Below are 14,248 nucleotides of genomic sequence, written 5' to 3' on the forward strand. Positions count from 1 at the left end.
TGATTTTTGTTCCTGTTGTTGAGGTATTACTTACATGCAATAAAGTGAACAAATCTTAAGTGTACAGTTCAATGAAGTTTTACCATGTATACGCCTGCGTAATTACCTCCTGGATCAAAAATAGAGTAGAACAATTCCACCACTCTGAAAGACTCAAGTTCTCTCCTAGTCAATACTCCCCACCAAGGTAACCACCATGCTGATTTCCAACTCCATAGATCAGTTTTACTAGTTTTTAAACTTAATATAACTGGAGTTAAACAGTATGTCTTTTTTTTCCTTCTGGTTTCTTTCACTCAGTATTAAGCATGTACAGTGTATCCATAATGTTCTGTGTAATTTGTTCATTTATTATTGCTCCACAGCATTCCACTATATAAATATCCCACAAGGTTTTAATCCATATTATGGTTGATAGATATTTGAGTTGTTTCCAAAATCTTACATATTATAAATAGTACTGCTGTGAACCTTCTTGTGCAAGTCATTTGGAAGATAATGGGTATGTACCTAGTAGGGGAACTGTTGGAGCACAGGTAGCTCTATATCTACCTTTAGTAGGTGCCGCCAAAACATTTTTCCAAGTAGCTGAGCCAGTGCACTCCCATCAGCAATGTATGACTTAACCAGTTTTCCCATCTCTTTATAAATATTTGGTATTGTCTGTCTTTGTCATCTTAGGCCTTCAGGTGAGTGTGTCGTTGTATTACATTGTTTTGTTATTTGGGGTTTTTGGTTTGTTTGTAATCTCACTAGTGACTGGAGAATTGAGCACCTTTAAGCTTATTACACTATATGTATATCCTATTTGTAAAGGACTTTGTCGAGTTCTTTCTCCATTTTTAATATAATTGTCATCTTCTTATGGATTTGTAGTTCTTCATCTATTCTGGATGAAAGACAGTTTTCAGATATGTGTTGCAAATATCTTCACCAGGCAGTGGCTTGCCATTTTACCCTCTTAACAGCATCTTTTGATAAATGGAAGTTCTTAATTTGAATGACTGCTAACACTGTTTGGGCTCTCCAGACAGCAGGCTCTGAGAAAGTCTAGTTGTTTATATACTATCTTTAGACCAACACCATGGGAAGGAGGGGAGAATGAGAGATGTCGATTGATAATGCATACCCTATGGTCTCCACCAACCACGGGGAGCTCTGGAGCATATATTACCTCTTAGAGTTGTCCGGTGTTGGGCCAAAATGGCAGAAGTTTTATACCTCTGTTTGGATCAGTCATTGATTGTTAGTGCACCCTGGAAGAGCATGACCTTGGGCAAGGTGGCTCTCTATACTTGAGGCTGTCCCTAAAGTGAATTGCAGCTGAACAGTGTCCATTGACAACCCTCCCAGTAACTGGTGCAACAAGTCCTTCCATGAAGGGGAATCTGGATGTCACATCCCTATGTCCACTTCAATGTCCACATCATAACTCTTTTATTTTATAGTTAGTACCTTTTGGGTTATATTTAAGAAATTTTTGCCTATTTCAATATTATGAAGGTTTTCTGCTATGTTTTCTTCTTGAAGCTTTTAAATTGATTTTGCATATTTAGGCCTCATGATATGTCTGATTTTTGTATATGGTATGGGTTGAGTCAAAGTTGCTTTCTTTTGACGTAGATATCTAATTGGACCAGCACATATAAAAGACCGTTGTTTTACCACTGCATTTCAGTAGTGTCTTTTTTATTTTAACCTGCATCCAGAGTTGTGAATTGATTCTAGAGATGAATTTTAAGCTCTTTTTCAGGTCTAAAGTTCTAGGTACTTGATAATGGGTATTAGGGTATGAATGAAAGGAAGTTATACCTTTAGTTAACCTGAAAATGGTTAATAACAAGGTATGTAACAAATAGAAGTTGTGGCAACTAATAAATTTAGAGAAATGTTTTTGAGGCCAAACCAAACCTGATGAAATCATATGTGAGTTTGGAGAAAGAAAATTGAATTGGTAATGGAAGATTTGTTGGTTATGCGCAAGTTATGAAATAACAGCTGAAACACATATAAAATAGGTTAATACTGGCAAAGTCCTTCGAGATTTATTTAGAGACAATTAGATGCACAATAGGGACATTAATAAATTTTTCCTGTGGGCATCAGAAAATGCTTCTTAGAATGAGTAGCATTTTAATTAGGTATTTTAATAAAGAGTGAAAAATGGAGAATATGTACAAGAGGAACTCAGGATTGAAGTTTCAAGACTGTTTGAGACAGGAGGAATTCTGTAAGCAAAGCTTTTAATTCCACCCAGCAGCACTGAAGTCTGAGTGGTGCTCCGTCTCCTCCTGGTTATTTCAACTCTATCATTAATCTTTTAAGAGTCATCTGAACGTAAGGTCTTCTAGGAAGTCATCTCTTATTAGTCGGCCTTCCTAACCCATCACTGCTTGCCCCCATTATTTTACCGTATCAAACCCTCACCTAGGCTGTGAGCTTTACAAAGGAAAAGGCCATGAGTTATACATTCCTTTATTGTCTTGTTCCCAGTGCCTGTCACATGGCCTGGATCAAAATAGGCTAACACTACATTTTGTTATTTTGGACTATAATTTAATAAAGATACATCAAATGGAGTCATTTCCCAGCTCAAAAGCCTAAAATAGGGCTTGTCACACAGTAGGCTCACAATATTTCTCTAGTTAAGAAAAGTGAATCCTGCTCACGACATTTTTGTTTTAACACCATGGCGGTAATCGTTTTGCATTATATAAGTGTATAAAGTCATACATTGTATACCTTAAACTTACACAGTGGTATATGTCAATTACATGTCATTAAAGTTGGAAAAACTAAAATAAGTATTTTTTTTAAGTTTTAGAACAATTTAAAAAGAAAAGTGAAAGTGTGTAGGAATGATAATTTAATTCATCATGTTTGTGAATCAGAGAAGTGAGAGAAAAAGTCAAGTTTGAGTGGTACCAAATCATAGGGGTGCAGGGGGGTTACCTTAAAATATCAGATCCCTACATTTGCTATTTGTCTCTGTGAGCAAAAATAATGGCCCAACAGATGAAGTGAGATAGAGTCCTATATAGTTGTGTAACTGACTTACTTTCCAAAAGCCCATATTTCACAAAAATTATGTCTTTCTGACAAAATCCCTCCTGATTTTGAGGAATGGGTTATCTGTGGCTATGCATTTTAGCTTTCCAAGTCTCCAGTGCATAAACAAGCTAGGTGATTTTAAAACAACACCTTGACATTTAAGCCACATACTCAGAAGCTTTCATTCTCTTTAAAAAAGAGAAAATATACTTGTAACCTAGAGAAAGTAGTAAGTGTATCCTTCCTTGTCACATAATCAATAAAGAAATTAAGACCATAACAAAAATGGTTGCTCTTGGGAGATATTTTCAATTGTTATTTTTATTTTTGCCCTCATAATTACTAATTATTGAATATAACATTTTTCAGTAGTCACCAAGTAAAATTTCCTAGAATTGAAGGTAACAAGATATAGAAAAGATATTGCCTTTGCCTGAGTCTTATGAAGCTGATATCAATCTTTTGTTTCATAAACTTCAGGCTGGTTACTACCCTGAATGCAGACCTTGGTGCATTAAAAGTGACATTGACAGGAATACAAATGAGAGCATTCCCAATGACACTAACCAGTGGGACTGCAGAATGATAGACTTCCCTCCCATGCCTGGAGAATGGAATTCAGGAAAGGTCACAGAGTAGCCAGACTTTGGAGATAAAGTTGACTTCAACTGACTCAATGAATGACTCAGAGGGACAGTTTTCACTGTTGTTTGTTTTCCAGTAAGAGGAGAAAGGACAAAGATTTCATTGAGCCTCAGGACATAAACTGAGGGCAGTGCAGTTGAAAGTGCCCAGGCCCAAAGTCGGAAGATCTGGAGGGTTTTGGACTCAGACCTTATCTAAGAGTCATGTGACCTTGAACAAATCAATCATTCAGCTCCTCAGGCCTCAGAGATTTTTTGGTTTGGTTGTGTTCCATTCAGTTGTGTGGTTTTTTTCCCCTAATATGTGAAATGACAGCTCTGAATAAACAGTTTATAAAAGCCATTAAAAATGTTCTTATATCTGTAATTCTTAATACTTGTGAAATACCTAACCACACCACTTGACCACTCACAACCTTGAGAAGAATTAAAAGTAGATATCATTATCCTAAGTTTACAGTTGAGTAAACTGAAGCTAGCCCAGGAAAAAGACCCAACTGGTTGAAAGTTGATGGATCTGGTTCTATACTTCATAACTTCTCATCATGTGCCTTTTCTACTCTCCCAAACTTGTTTTAATTGAACATTCAAATAAAACTGAGAAATAGTTCACTTAGTCTCCTGGCAATACCCAAGTACAAGGGAGACAGGGAAACAAAGTCTTTAGTGAAATGGCCCTGTGTTGGACTAAAACTATTTTTATCCAAGAGGGGGAGGATGGATAATTAGGGGTCAACAAAAAAAAAGTCAGTGGAAAATGGATAATTAGGGGTCAACAACAAATCAGCCACAGGGTACTATCAAAGACTTCTAAGCAAAGATTAAATTATGGGAGGAAGGAATGTATATTATGTATATTTATATAATCATCTAAGACATTTCAAAATACATTATATTAACTACTTAAACTTTACCTTCTTCAAAATGAGTTGAAGCTAGAAATAGTATATATAAAAAGTAAATGTTACTAAGTAAAATATATAATTCAAGCAATAAATGCTTTGGGCAGTCAGGAAGCAGGGAAATCTGTAAGAAGACGATCACCTAAGGCTTCTTGGAGCAGGTGGGACTGGAGCATGATGGGAAGGATTGGGCGGGTAGATCAGAATGGTGAGAGCTTCTTCACTAACAAGTGGCTTGATTGCTTCCTTTAAAAAAAGAGGGCAAGCTTAGAAGTATCCAGGTAGCAGATTTCAAATATAATGTAGTCTGAGTTAGTCTTAAAAAAGAGTAATTGGTTGCATTGTGACGGGCGATGAAAAGTGGATACTGCACAATAATGTGGAACAGAAGAGATCGTGGGGCAAGCAAAATGAGCCACCACCAACCACACCAAAGGCCAGGTGATGTTGTGCATATGGTGGGATTGGAAGGGAGTCCTCTATTTTGAGCTCCTTCTGAAACAGGCAGGGCACAACCTTTGAAAGAATGACATAGCCCGAGGACATGACATAACCGGATTAGAACCAAATGGGTCCAAGATGGTGGACAAGTCAACTTCCACTACACCTTGAGCCTCAGTATACGCTCCCTGTAACACATCAGCAAGCTAAATGACACACCTGCAGCCGCCATGACAGTTCCAAGACTGACCATAAGGATCAAAAAGTGGGCGGTGGCCCAATTCCTAGAAATCCCCGCCCCTTCCTGAAATAGCTGGAATACTCCTCCCACTCATTAGCCTATAAAATTACCCACCCGTATAAAAACTGACAACCCCATACCCTGGTGCCTTTCTCACTTTCTGAGATGACCCACACTCTGTCTGTGGAGTGTGTTTATCCCAAGGCCCTTTCTCACCTTCTGAGACGGCCCACACTCTGTCTGTGGAGTGTGTTTCTCTCTAAATAAATCCACTTCTTACCTATCACTTTGTCTTTCACTGAATTCTTTCTGCAATGAGACATCAAGAACCTGAGCTTCATTAAGTCCTGAAACCAGGTGTGTGACCTCAGTTGGAAGACTGTGGGTTTTGGCTGGGTTTGAGTCCCAGCCACGTGGGTTCAGTCCAGTCAGGGTTTTGGCCAGGCTTGAGTCCTGGCACATGAGTTCAAGTCCCAATCTGAGGTGCATGGTTTCACTTCCGTGAAATTAAATTCCAATAAGTAGTGTTCCCAGTTAGACCAACTGAAAGCAGCACTCGACGAAAAGCATCCAGAATTAGTCAACAGAAAACACATAATCCTCCATCAGGATAACACAAGACCACATGTTTCTTGGATGACCAGGCAAAAACTGTTACAGATTGGCTGGGAAGATCTGATTCATCTGCTGTATTCACCAGACATTGAATCTTCGGATTTCCATTTATTTAGGTCTTTACAAAATTCTCTTAATGGAAAAAATTTCAATTCCCTGGAAGACTGTAAAAGGCACCTGGAATAGTTCTTTGCTCAAAGAGATGAAAAGTTTTGGGAAGATGGAATTGTGAAGTTGCCTGAAAAACAGCAGAAGGTAGTGGAACAAAATGGTGAATATGTTGTTCAATAAAGTTCTTGGTGAAAATGAAAAATGTGTCATTTATTTTTACTTAAAAACTGAAGGCACTTTTTGGCTAACTCAATACTATGTATGAGACATCATGCTAGATGCTTCAATTCCACAATTTTGTTCTGTTGGCATAATGTCAGTCCTATATTATAGATGAAGACATACTAGTTGATAAAAGTGAAATTAATTGTCTTAGGGTACCCACTAGTAAGTGATTTAACCCCAGACCTCTGAGACCTCAAATGCCTTGTTCAGCAGAAGATACAAGGAAGTTCTAGTTTGAAATGACAACCATTACCTTATTCTCTGTATCATAGACGCCCAGGTGATTACCAAATACAAGTCCACATCTCCTTCTTGGGAAGCTCTGCCATATTCAGCATGTAGCTTTCCAGGTTGTTGTGGTTTTGTGGGTCTCATCCAGCCAGAGGGAAAATAAAGCTGATGTAGGAATAGGCATGTGAATTTCTTCTTTGGGCTCTTTCTGGAAATAGTTTGATCACTTTGTTTACATTCCATGACTAAAACTCAGTCTCTTGGCTACATCTAATGGCAAACTGTGTGTCACACTCACACCAGCCCACACTCTTCTTCACCATGGTCTTCTACTTTCTGTCAAGGGTGGAGTAAGACATGAAGCACTGAAGAATTATCTTTATCTCTTTAGGTCTTCATTTTTACAAGGAAGTCAATTCATTTCTCACAACCCCAAGCATGCATGTAACTTCTCAGTTACAGAGCTGACAATTCTCTGCTGCCATAGGTTCTTCCAAATTGTGAGATGTTGGGAAGATCACTTGGAAACAGGTTTGTTTTCTCTCCTTTACAGCTTCCTCAAGGAAACAGAAGTGCTTATTTGAGCATTAGTGTAAGAGGACAAGGAAAAGATTTGTATGTGACATGACTTTGGGGAATTTCTCCATTGCCCACAGAATAAAAAGTAAAATCCTGAACTTGTCTTTTCAGGGTCTTCAATTTTTTTTCCCCAGTCTTGTGCTCAAAACTACAATTTTTCTCTGTTTTTGCTCCATGATTTCCTAATGTCACATTTTTACTCAAACTATTTCCTTTGTCTCTAGTTGTCTTCAACTTTACAACTGCTATCTTTCCAAGAATCAGTTCCTGGTTTTCCTAATTGGGCACTAGTGCTCTCTCTCTGTCTTTCTCTCTCTCTCTGAATCACCTACATATTTGTATCCATATTACTTCTTTCCTGCATTATAATCTTTTCTGAACCTGCCTTATCACCCCTATTAAATACTATATTTGTTCATCCCAGAGGGTATTGGACTTCTATAGCACATGGAATTAGGTGTACAAGGCAAATTTACCTATATTTACACAGTCCCAGAAGGCCAAGTGACTACTGATTAAACATGTATGTTTGACTACTAAGAAGACTGTAAGCTAATCTGTTCAAAAATATTTATTGAGTTTTTTTTTGTTTGAATGATTGATTTTGAAGCTACTTTAACATTAAAATTATTTCACTCATTATTAATGGACTAATAAAAACACTGATTACCAAATATATACCATTTATTACTGTATCAGTGTCCTATTACTGTTGTCACTAATTACTACAAACAGTAGCTTAACACAAAACAAACTTAATATCCTATGATTCTGGTGGTCAAGTGTCTCAAATAATTCTCCATGGACTAAAATCAAGGTGCTGGCAGGACTGGATTCCTTCTACAGGCTCTCAAGGAGAATCCCTTTCATGACTTCTCTGGTTTCTGGAGGCTGCCTGCATTTGTTATCTTGTGTCTTCTCCCTCCATTTTCAGGCCAGCATCATATCATCTTCCAACTTCTCTCTCTGATTATGACCCCTGTTTCCATCATCAAATGCCATCTCGAGATTCCTTTTTTTTTTTTGAAGAATAATTATTTAGTGCTAAAATATACAGAACATAAAATTCACCCTCTTAACCAATTTTAAGTGTCCAGTTCAGTGGCATTAAGTACATTCACATTATTATTCAGCCATCCCCACCTTCCAATGCCAGAACATTTTCGTCTTCCAAAACTGCATCTCTATACCCACTGCATCTCGAGATTCTTAATTTAATCACATCTGCGAAGACTTTTTGGCATGTCAGGTAATATAACCACAGGTCCAGGGATTGGGATGTGGACCTCTCTGGGGGACCTTATTCTGTCTACCATAGGTATCAAAACAAATGTGTGACCTCGTTGAGAATTTGTAATCAGAATTTTTACAGCATTGCCTCCTAAAATAGGGGAGAACTGTGGATCATGACTCCAGGACTATTTCCCTTTCTGGTATCATCAGGAGAACTTTAGGTTTGGTCCTAATACATAAAAAATAAAATAAATTTTGTGTAATATATTTTCAAAGCTCCAGATAAAGACAAAACAATAAACTTTTTTATTTTGATTCTGTAAAACATTTTCAGTTGACCACTAAAACACACTTAATCATCATACATTTATAAAACCACGAAATATTTACAATCCCATGCCTAAGGCAGACGTCCTGTAGTATAGTTGTTCCACAGTTCAGCAAATTATGAATACAAACACTCAAATTGATGCTTTCAAGCATGTAAGTGAAAACAAACCTTTCCTTAAAAGGTTTTACTTGGAATTTTAAAATTTTTTGTTCTAAATCATACTGTTTTCTAGACACTTCCAAAATGACATATTGATAAATAAGCCTAGCTTGTAAGGTTCTTTTTAAGCTAACATTCAGTCTTTTGGCTCTATTATTTCTCTATAGATAAGATGATATAGCTGTTCTTTACCAGCTATGGTATGGCTATAACATGGCACATAATTTAAGTAGACACCTTTCAAATATGTATATCTATTGCTCTATAGTTCTATATAGAGAGATACAGATATAATTATTTTCCCTAAGCTGATTTTCCTAGAATGCTAAACAACTCCCCACTACTGTTTTGGTGTCTCAATAGTAGTTCTGGCTACATAACTGGGTTTGTAGTCCCTGGGAAACTAGAATTTTATAACAATAGGCCAAAAAGTGAGTCATACAGGGAAACTTTCCTTTGTAGAAGACTGAAACTTTTATTAACTTTTATCTTGCATACACTTACCTTTTCCTATTATACTGATTATTATTATTTCTTTTCTCTTTTTCATTTAAGCAGTTGTCACAAATTTAGTTACATGGTGCTCAATAAATATTTATGTAATGGATAGAACGTTATTTATGAAACCTACCACATACCAAGTACTGTACCAGGTTCTGGGGTATAATATTGAGAAAAATGGCAGTGCCCTTGCCCTCATGGAGCTTATAACCTAGTAGGGAAGACAGGTATCAGTCAAATTATCACAGAAGTAGAGACTTACAATTTTGATGAGTTCTAAGGAGAGGCAGGTGATGATATGAGGGTTTATGATAGCTGGTAAGGAAGGTCAGGCAGAGCTTCCCTGAGAAAATGTACTTTAGCTGAGACCTGAAGGCTAAATGGGGGTAGCCAGTTGGGGAAGAGAGGAGCTAAGTGGTCCAAGGGTAGAGAAGGCCACACTCTCAGGCCTGTGTGGAAAGCTGCCAGTGGCTGAGAGAACGGCTGTGGAACTGGTTCAATATGACGACCATATATAGAGGAAGGGTGACATCAGATTATAGAGGCCCTAACTCCATGTTACAGGATCTTTATTTTAAGAGCTATGGGAAGCCACTAAAGGATACTAAGGAGAGGGATATATGATCAGTTCAGATTTCAAAATCAATGTGGAAAGTTTTGAAGACCATGGTATACAAGAAGATAGAAGGAACTTCATGGTCGTAAGAGGGAAATATTAAGTAAAGGAGGATAATAATATTCATACAGTCTCATTTATTTCTCTTTTACTGTGTGCCAGCCATTTCATTAAATTGTCATATCTGATCCTAAAAGAAAAATCCAGTTCAGATCAAGTCCAAGTTATCCTTGGCAGCCTAACCTTGTACTGGCCTTTTGGCCTTCAGAGGCATTATCTTTTCAGTGAAAATAACAAAGAAAAACATAATGGAGGAAAGGCCATCATTATTTGACCAGATATTTAAAAGTATGAGGCTTATGTCAGCAGCCATTAATTATTCCATTCAGCATGAGCTGGATACTAGAGGTCAGAGGCCAGCTGGTGGGCAATCCCATGGCCTCACGGGTTAACCAGTTTCTGTTAAGTTCCAGACTCCCTCCTATGATGACCATGATGTGAATGTGGGTCTTTGTTATAAGAGGACCAGCTGGCAAAGTGCCACAAGTCCTGAAGACTCTCAGACCATATGACTTATTGAGCATAGGTCAATGGAATTATTTTTATAAAGAATGAATTGTTCATTTGCTTACCATCTAGGACATTACTGCCAATGACACCCAATGGAATTCTGAGCTTCTAGTTCATACCACAGAACTATCTATTACGTTATACAACTTAATAAGTAAAAAGCTTACCTCCTCGTGATTTTAATCACTTTTTCATGCTTTATGAGGTGTATGTTTGGATTATAATTAGTTATGAGTACTCTCTGTGTACCAAAGGCATTCTAATTAAGTATTTGAGTCTATTACTCTTAATCTCTGTCTTTCTAATTAAACTGAACAGACTGTCTCCTGAGGATGGAGTCTCATTATTTGCCAGCTCTACCATATTCGTGAATCCAAACACAACTCATTATCTTTTCTTTGTCCGTTTTTTTCTTAATTAATTTATTTATTTTTGGCCATTTTGGGTCTTGGTTGCTGCGCGAGGGCTTTCTCTAGTTGTGGCGAGCAGGGGCTACTCTTTGTTGCAGTGTGTGGGCCTCTCACCGCGGTTGCTTCTCTTGTTGCAGAGCATGGGCTCTAGGTGTACGGGCTCAGCAGTTGTGGCATGTGGGCTCAGTAGTTGCGGCTTGCAGGCTCAGTAGTGGTGGTGCACGGGCTTAGTTGCTCCGAGGCATGTGGGATCTTCCCAGACCAGGGCTTGAACCCATGTCCCCTGCATTGGCAGGTTGATTCTTAACCACTGTGCCACCTGGGGAGTCCTGTCCTTTTTTTCAGTTGAAATTCGACCCAAACTTCAAGGTCATGCCAGTAACAATACCATATCCATTGAGTGTTTGTTGAATATTGGTCTTAAGGTGGCTCTGATGGCTGTCTCCTCTGAATTCTCAAATCTTTCTCTGTCTCATTTGAATTATGTCACATGTTACCTTCTATATTACCTTCTGTAAAACCATTCATACATTTTCATTGTTAAGTTAGTTAAAAGCAGAGATTTTCCCCCCAAATTACTTAGTGCAGCACATTGTAGATGCTCAGTATATTGAGTTTAACAGATTTCAGGAGAGTCCCTGACATCCCTAACTTGAGGCAATGTCCTCCCACATTGCCTTGACTCTGCGTGAAAATATGCTTCTCATGTTAAAGCTGGGCCAGGTCTCATTGCTGCCAAGCTAATAATAAACATGAATCTAGGCTTCTCAACTGAAAGAAGCTTTTTAGCTGAAATGATTCCAATCCCAAGTGTTAAAATGTGTGAAATTAGCCCAAAATAACAAGGAATGTAAATCACTGTGTATAAGGGATTTTTTTTTTTCATTTCTACTTTTTAAGAGGTTAGTTTTTTGTTCTTCTTATAGAAACACACTATGAGAAGAGCAAGGCTCGCTTTTGTTGGTTGATTGGTTGGTTGTTGGTTGGTTGTTGGTTGGTTTGTTTCATTACCTACATAAGAAAATCTTTTTCTGTAGTAGTTGATATAAAGAGCTTTTCATATGATGTGATATGTGTTAGTTTTGATCAGTAGAAGTGTGAGTTTTATCAGGAGACACAAAATGCCAGGAGATTACAGGAGAGGTTTAACACAAAGAATTATTAACTGTGGTAAAGGAGTAACTATAAGATGTAAGGAAAATCTGTCTGGTACTCTAGAGCTGAGGGAGAGTACTTATGAAAGTATAAACTTAGAAGGAGTTCAGATTTCATTGAAGATGTGTTTCAACCCAATGGATAGCAGAGAAGGTTCCTGGTTTGGCTAGGCTGAGATGGTTTAGATTTGCAGGGTAAATAGACCAGAGAGCTGTCAGAGATAGGAGGTCATCAAAGCATTCAGGCTGAATGGGTGCTTGCAGATCTGTGGGGTCACGTAGGTCACAGGTAGGCAGCTTGAAGATGGCACCATGGATGGTTTGGCTTCCATTTCTAGAAGTCTGTAGAATAGTTGTCACAAAGCTTAGGCTGCAGTGTTTCAGAGGGATTACATTCTGGCTAATGCTGGGGCAGATTCTACTAGATATCTGTGTGTGTGTGTGTGTGTGCATGCACAGACACACATATGTGTATATCTATGTGTATATACATATATTTATACAAACATATCTATTATATTAATATGTATATATATATATATTCATATTGATGTTTCAAATTCCAATCCAAAATAATATAGTACATTGACGTATTTTCTTCCATGTTTGTAACTCCCTTCTCCAACAGTGAGAACCATGGCTCCCCATTACATTCTATATATTTACTTGTGAAATCCTAGAATACATGAAGGAGTCTCATAATAGCAAACACATCATCGATAAAAATAAACCTACTAGAGTTCTCTACTTGTGATTCTTTTTTCCCCCTTTTTGGTAAAACATAGTTATACAATGAAATTCACACATATTAAGTGTGAAATTCAATAAGTTTTTAAAATGCTTACATTTTTATCATGCCAGAAAATTCGCTTGTGCCCCTTATCACCCAATCATGCCCCCACCCACACAAAATATTTCTTTATATATTTTTTGCCTGTTTTAGGATGCCATGTAAATAAAATAATATTGCATGTACTTTCTTGTGTCTGGATTCTTTTGCTTAATATGATGTTTTAAGATTTATCATGTTGTTGTGCAGACAGTATGAATACTTTTTTATTGCTGAGTATCATTCCATTATTTGAATGCACCAGAATTTGTTTATATATTCTTTTGTTGATGTGCACCTGGGTTGTTCCCAAGTCCCTAGTTGAATAAGACCACTATAAATATCCTTGCACAACCTTTTTGTGTATATTAATTTTCATTTATCTTGGCCAAGTACGTTTACCTTTATAAAAAAACTTTCAAATATGTCTCCATTTTCACTACTACAACCAATGAGCAAGGATGCCAGTTGCACCACCTCAAAGCTAATACCTAGTGTTGTCAGACACTTTTTGTTTGTTTTTGCCATCCCAGTCAGTATGACATGCTATATCTTTGAGGGTTCTGTTTGCATTTACCTACAAATGTGATATTCAGTATTGTTTCATGAGTTTACTGTTCACTGGGATACTGTCATGGACTGAATGTGTCACCCCAAAATTCATATTCATAACCCTCATATGACTGTATTTGGAGAGGGGCCTCTAAGGAAGTAATTAAGGTTAAATGAGGGCATAAAAGTGAAGCCCTGATAAGGTAAGATTAGTGTCCTTATAAGAAAAGACACCAAAGAGCTGTCCTGTGATCTCTCTCACTCTCTCTCTCCCTCACTCACTGCATAGGCAGGTACTGAGGAAAGATCATGTGAGCACACAGCGAGATGATGTCTAACTGCAACCCAAGGGGAGAGCCCTCATCAGACACCAACCCTGCTGGCACCTTGGTCTCAAACTTCCTGGCTCTTCAGCAGTGTGAGAAACATTTCTGTTGTTTCAGCCATCTAATCTGTGGGGGTTTTTTGTTTGTTTTTGTTTGTTTGTTTGTGTTTGCTTTTGTTTTGTTTGACAGATAACTTTTTGTGTAAAATATCTGTTCAGTTTGTTTCTTCGTTGTGTTTTGTTTGGGTTGTTTGCCTTCTTATTATTGATTTATAGAAATGTCATCATATTTATATCTCAGGTAAGTGATATGGGATCAGTAATGGCTGCTGTACTTGAGTATTTAACACAGGCTGGATACTGAACTATGTGCTTTCTGTACTTTACCTCATTTAAGCATCAGAACAATCCTATGAGGGAAAGTGATGTTATAATGTCATAAGATCTTACACAATGTTCTACGGTACCCAGCTGGATTAATCCCTTCCCTGAATTTTGCTAACCAAAGTTATACTGATTAGTAAAGAG

General features: G+C 37.6%; 1 protein-coding gene across 2 annotated transcripts in view; it reads left to right on the forward strand.

Annotated features, from left to right (window-relative positions):
- LOC115844941 (VPS10 domain-containing receptor SorCS1) overlaps positions 1 to 14,248 on the forward strand; it is a 790,264-nt gene that overhangs the window by 191,003 nt on the left and 585,013 nt on the right. For both annotated transcript variants that reach the window (XM_060285969.1, XM_060285968.1), the window contains one exon: positions 13,685 to 13,813. The gene's annotated coding sequence lies outside the window, so the exon portion shown is untranslated. The remainder of the gene's footprint in view (positions 1 to 13,684; positions 13,814 to 14,248) is intronic.

This window comes from Globicephala melas, chromosome 16 (assembly GCF_963455315.2).
Source record: "Globicephala melas chromosome 16, mGloMel1.2, whole genome shotgun sequence".
NCBI classification, from domain to species: domain Eukaryota; kingdom Metazoa; phylum Chordata; class Mammalia; order Artiodactyla; family Delphinidae; genus Globicephala; species Globicephala melas.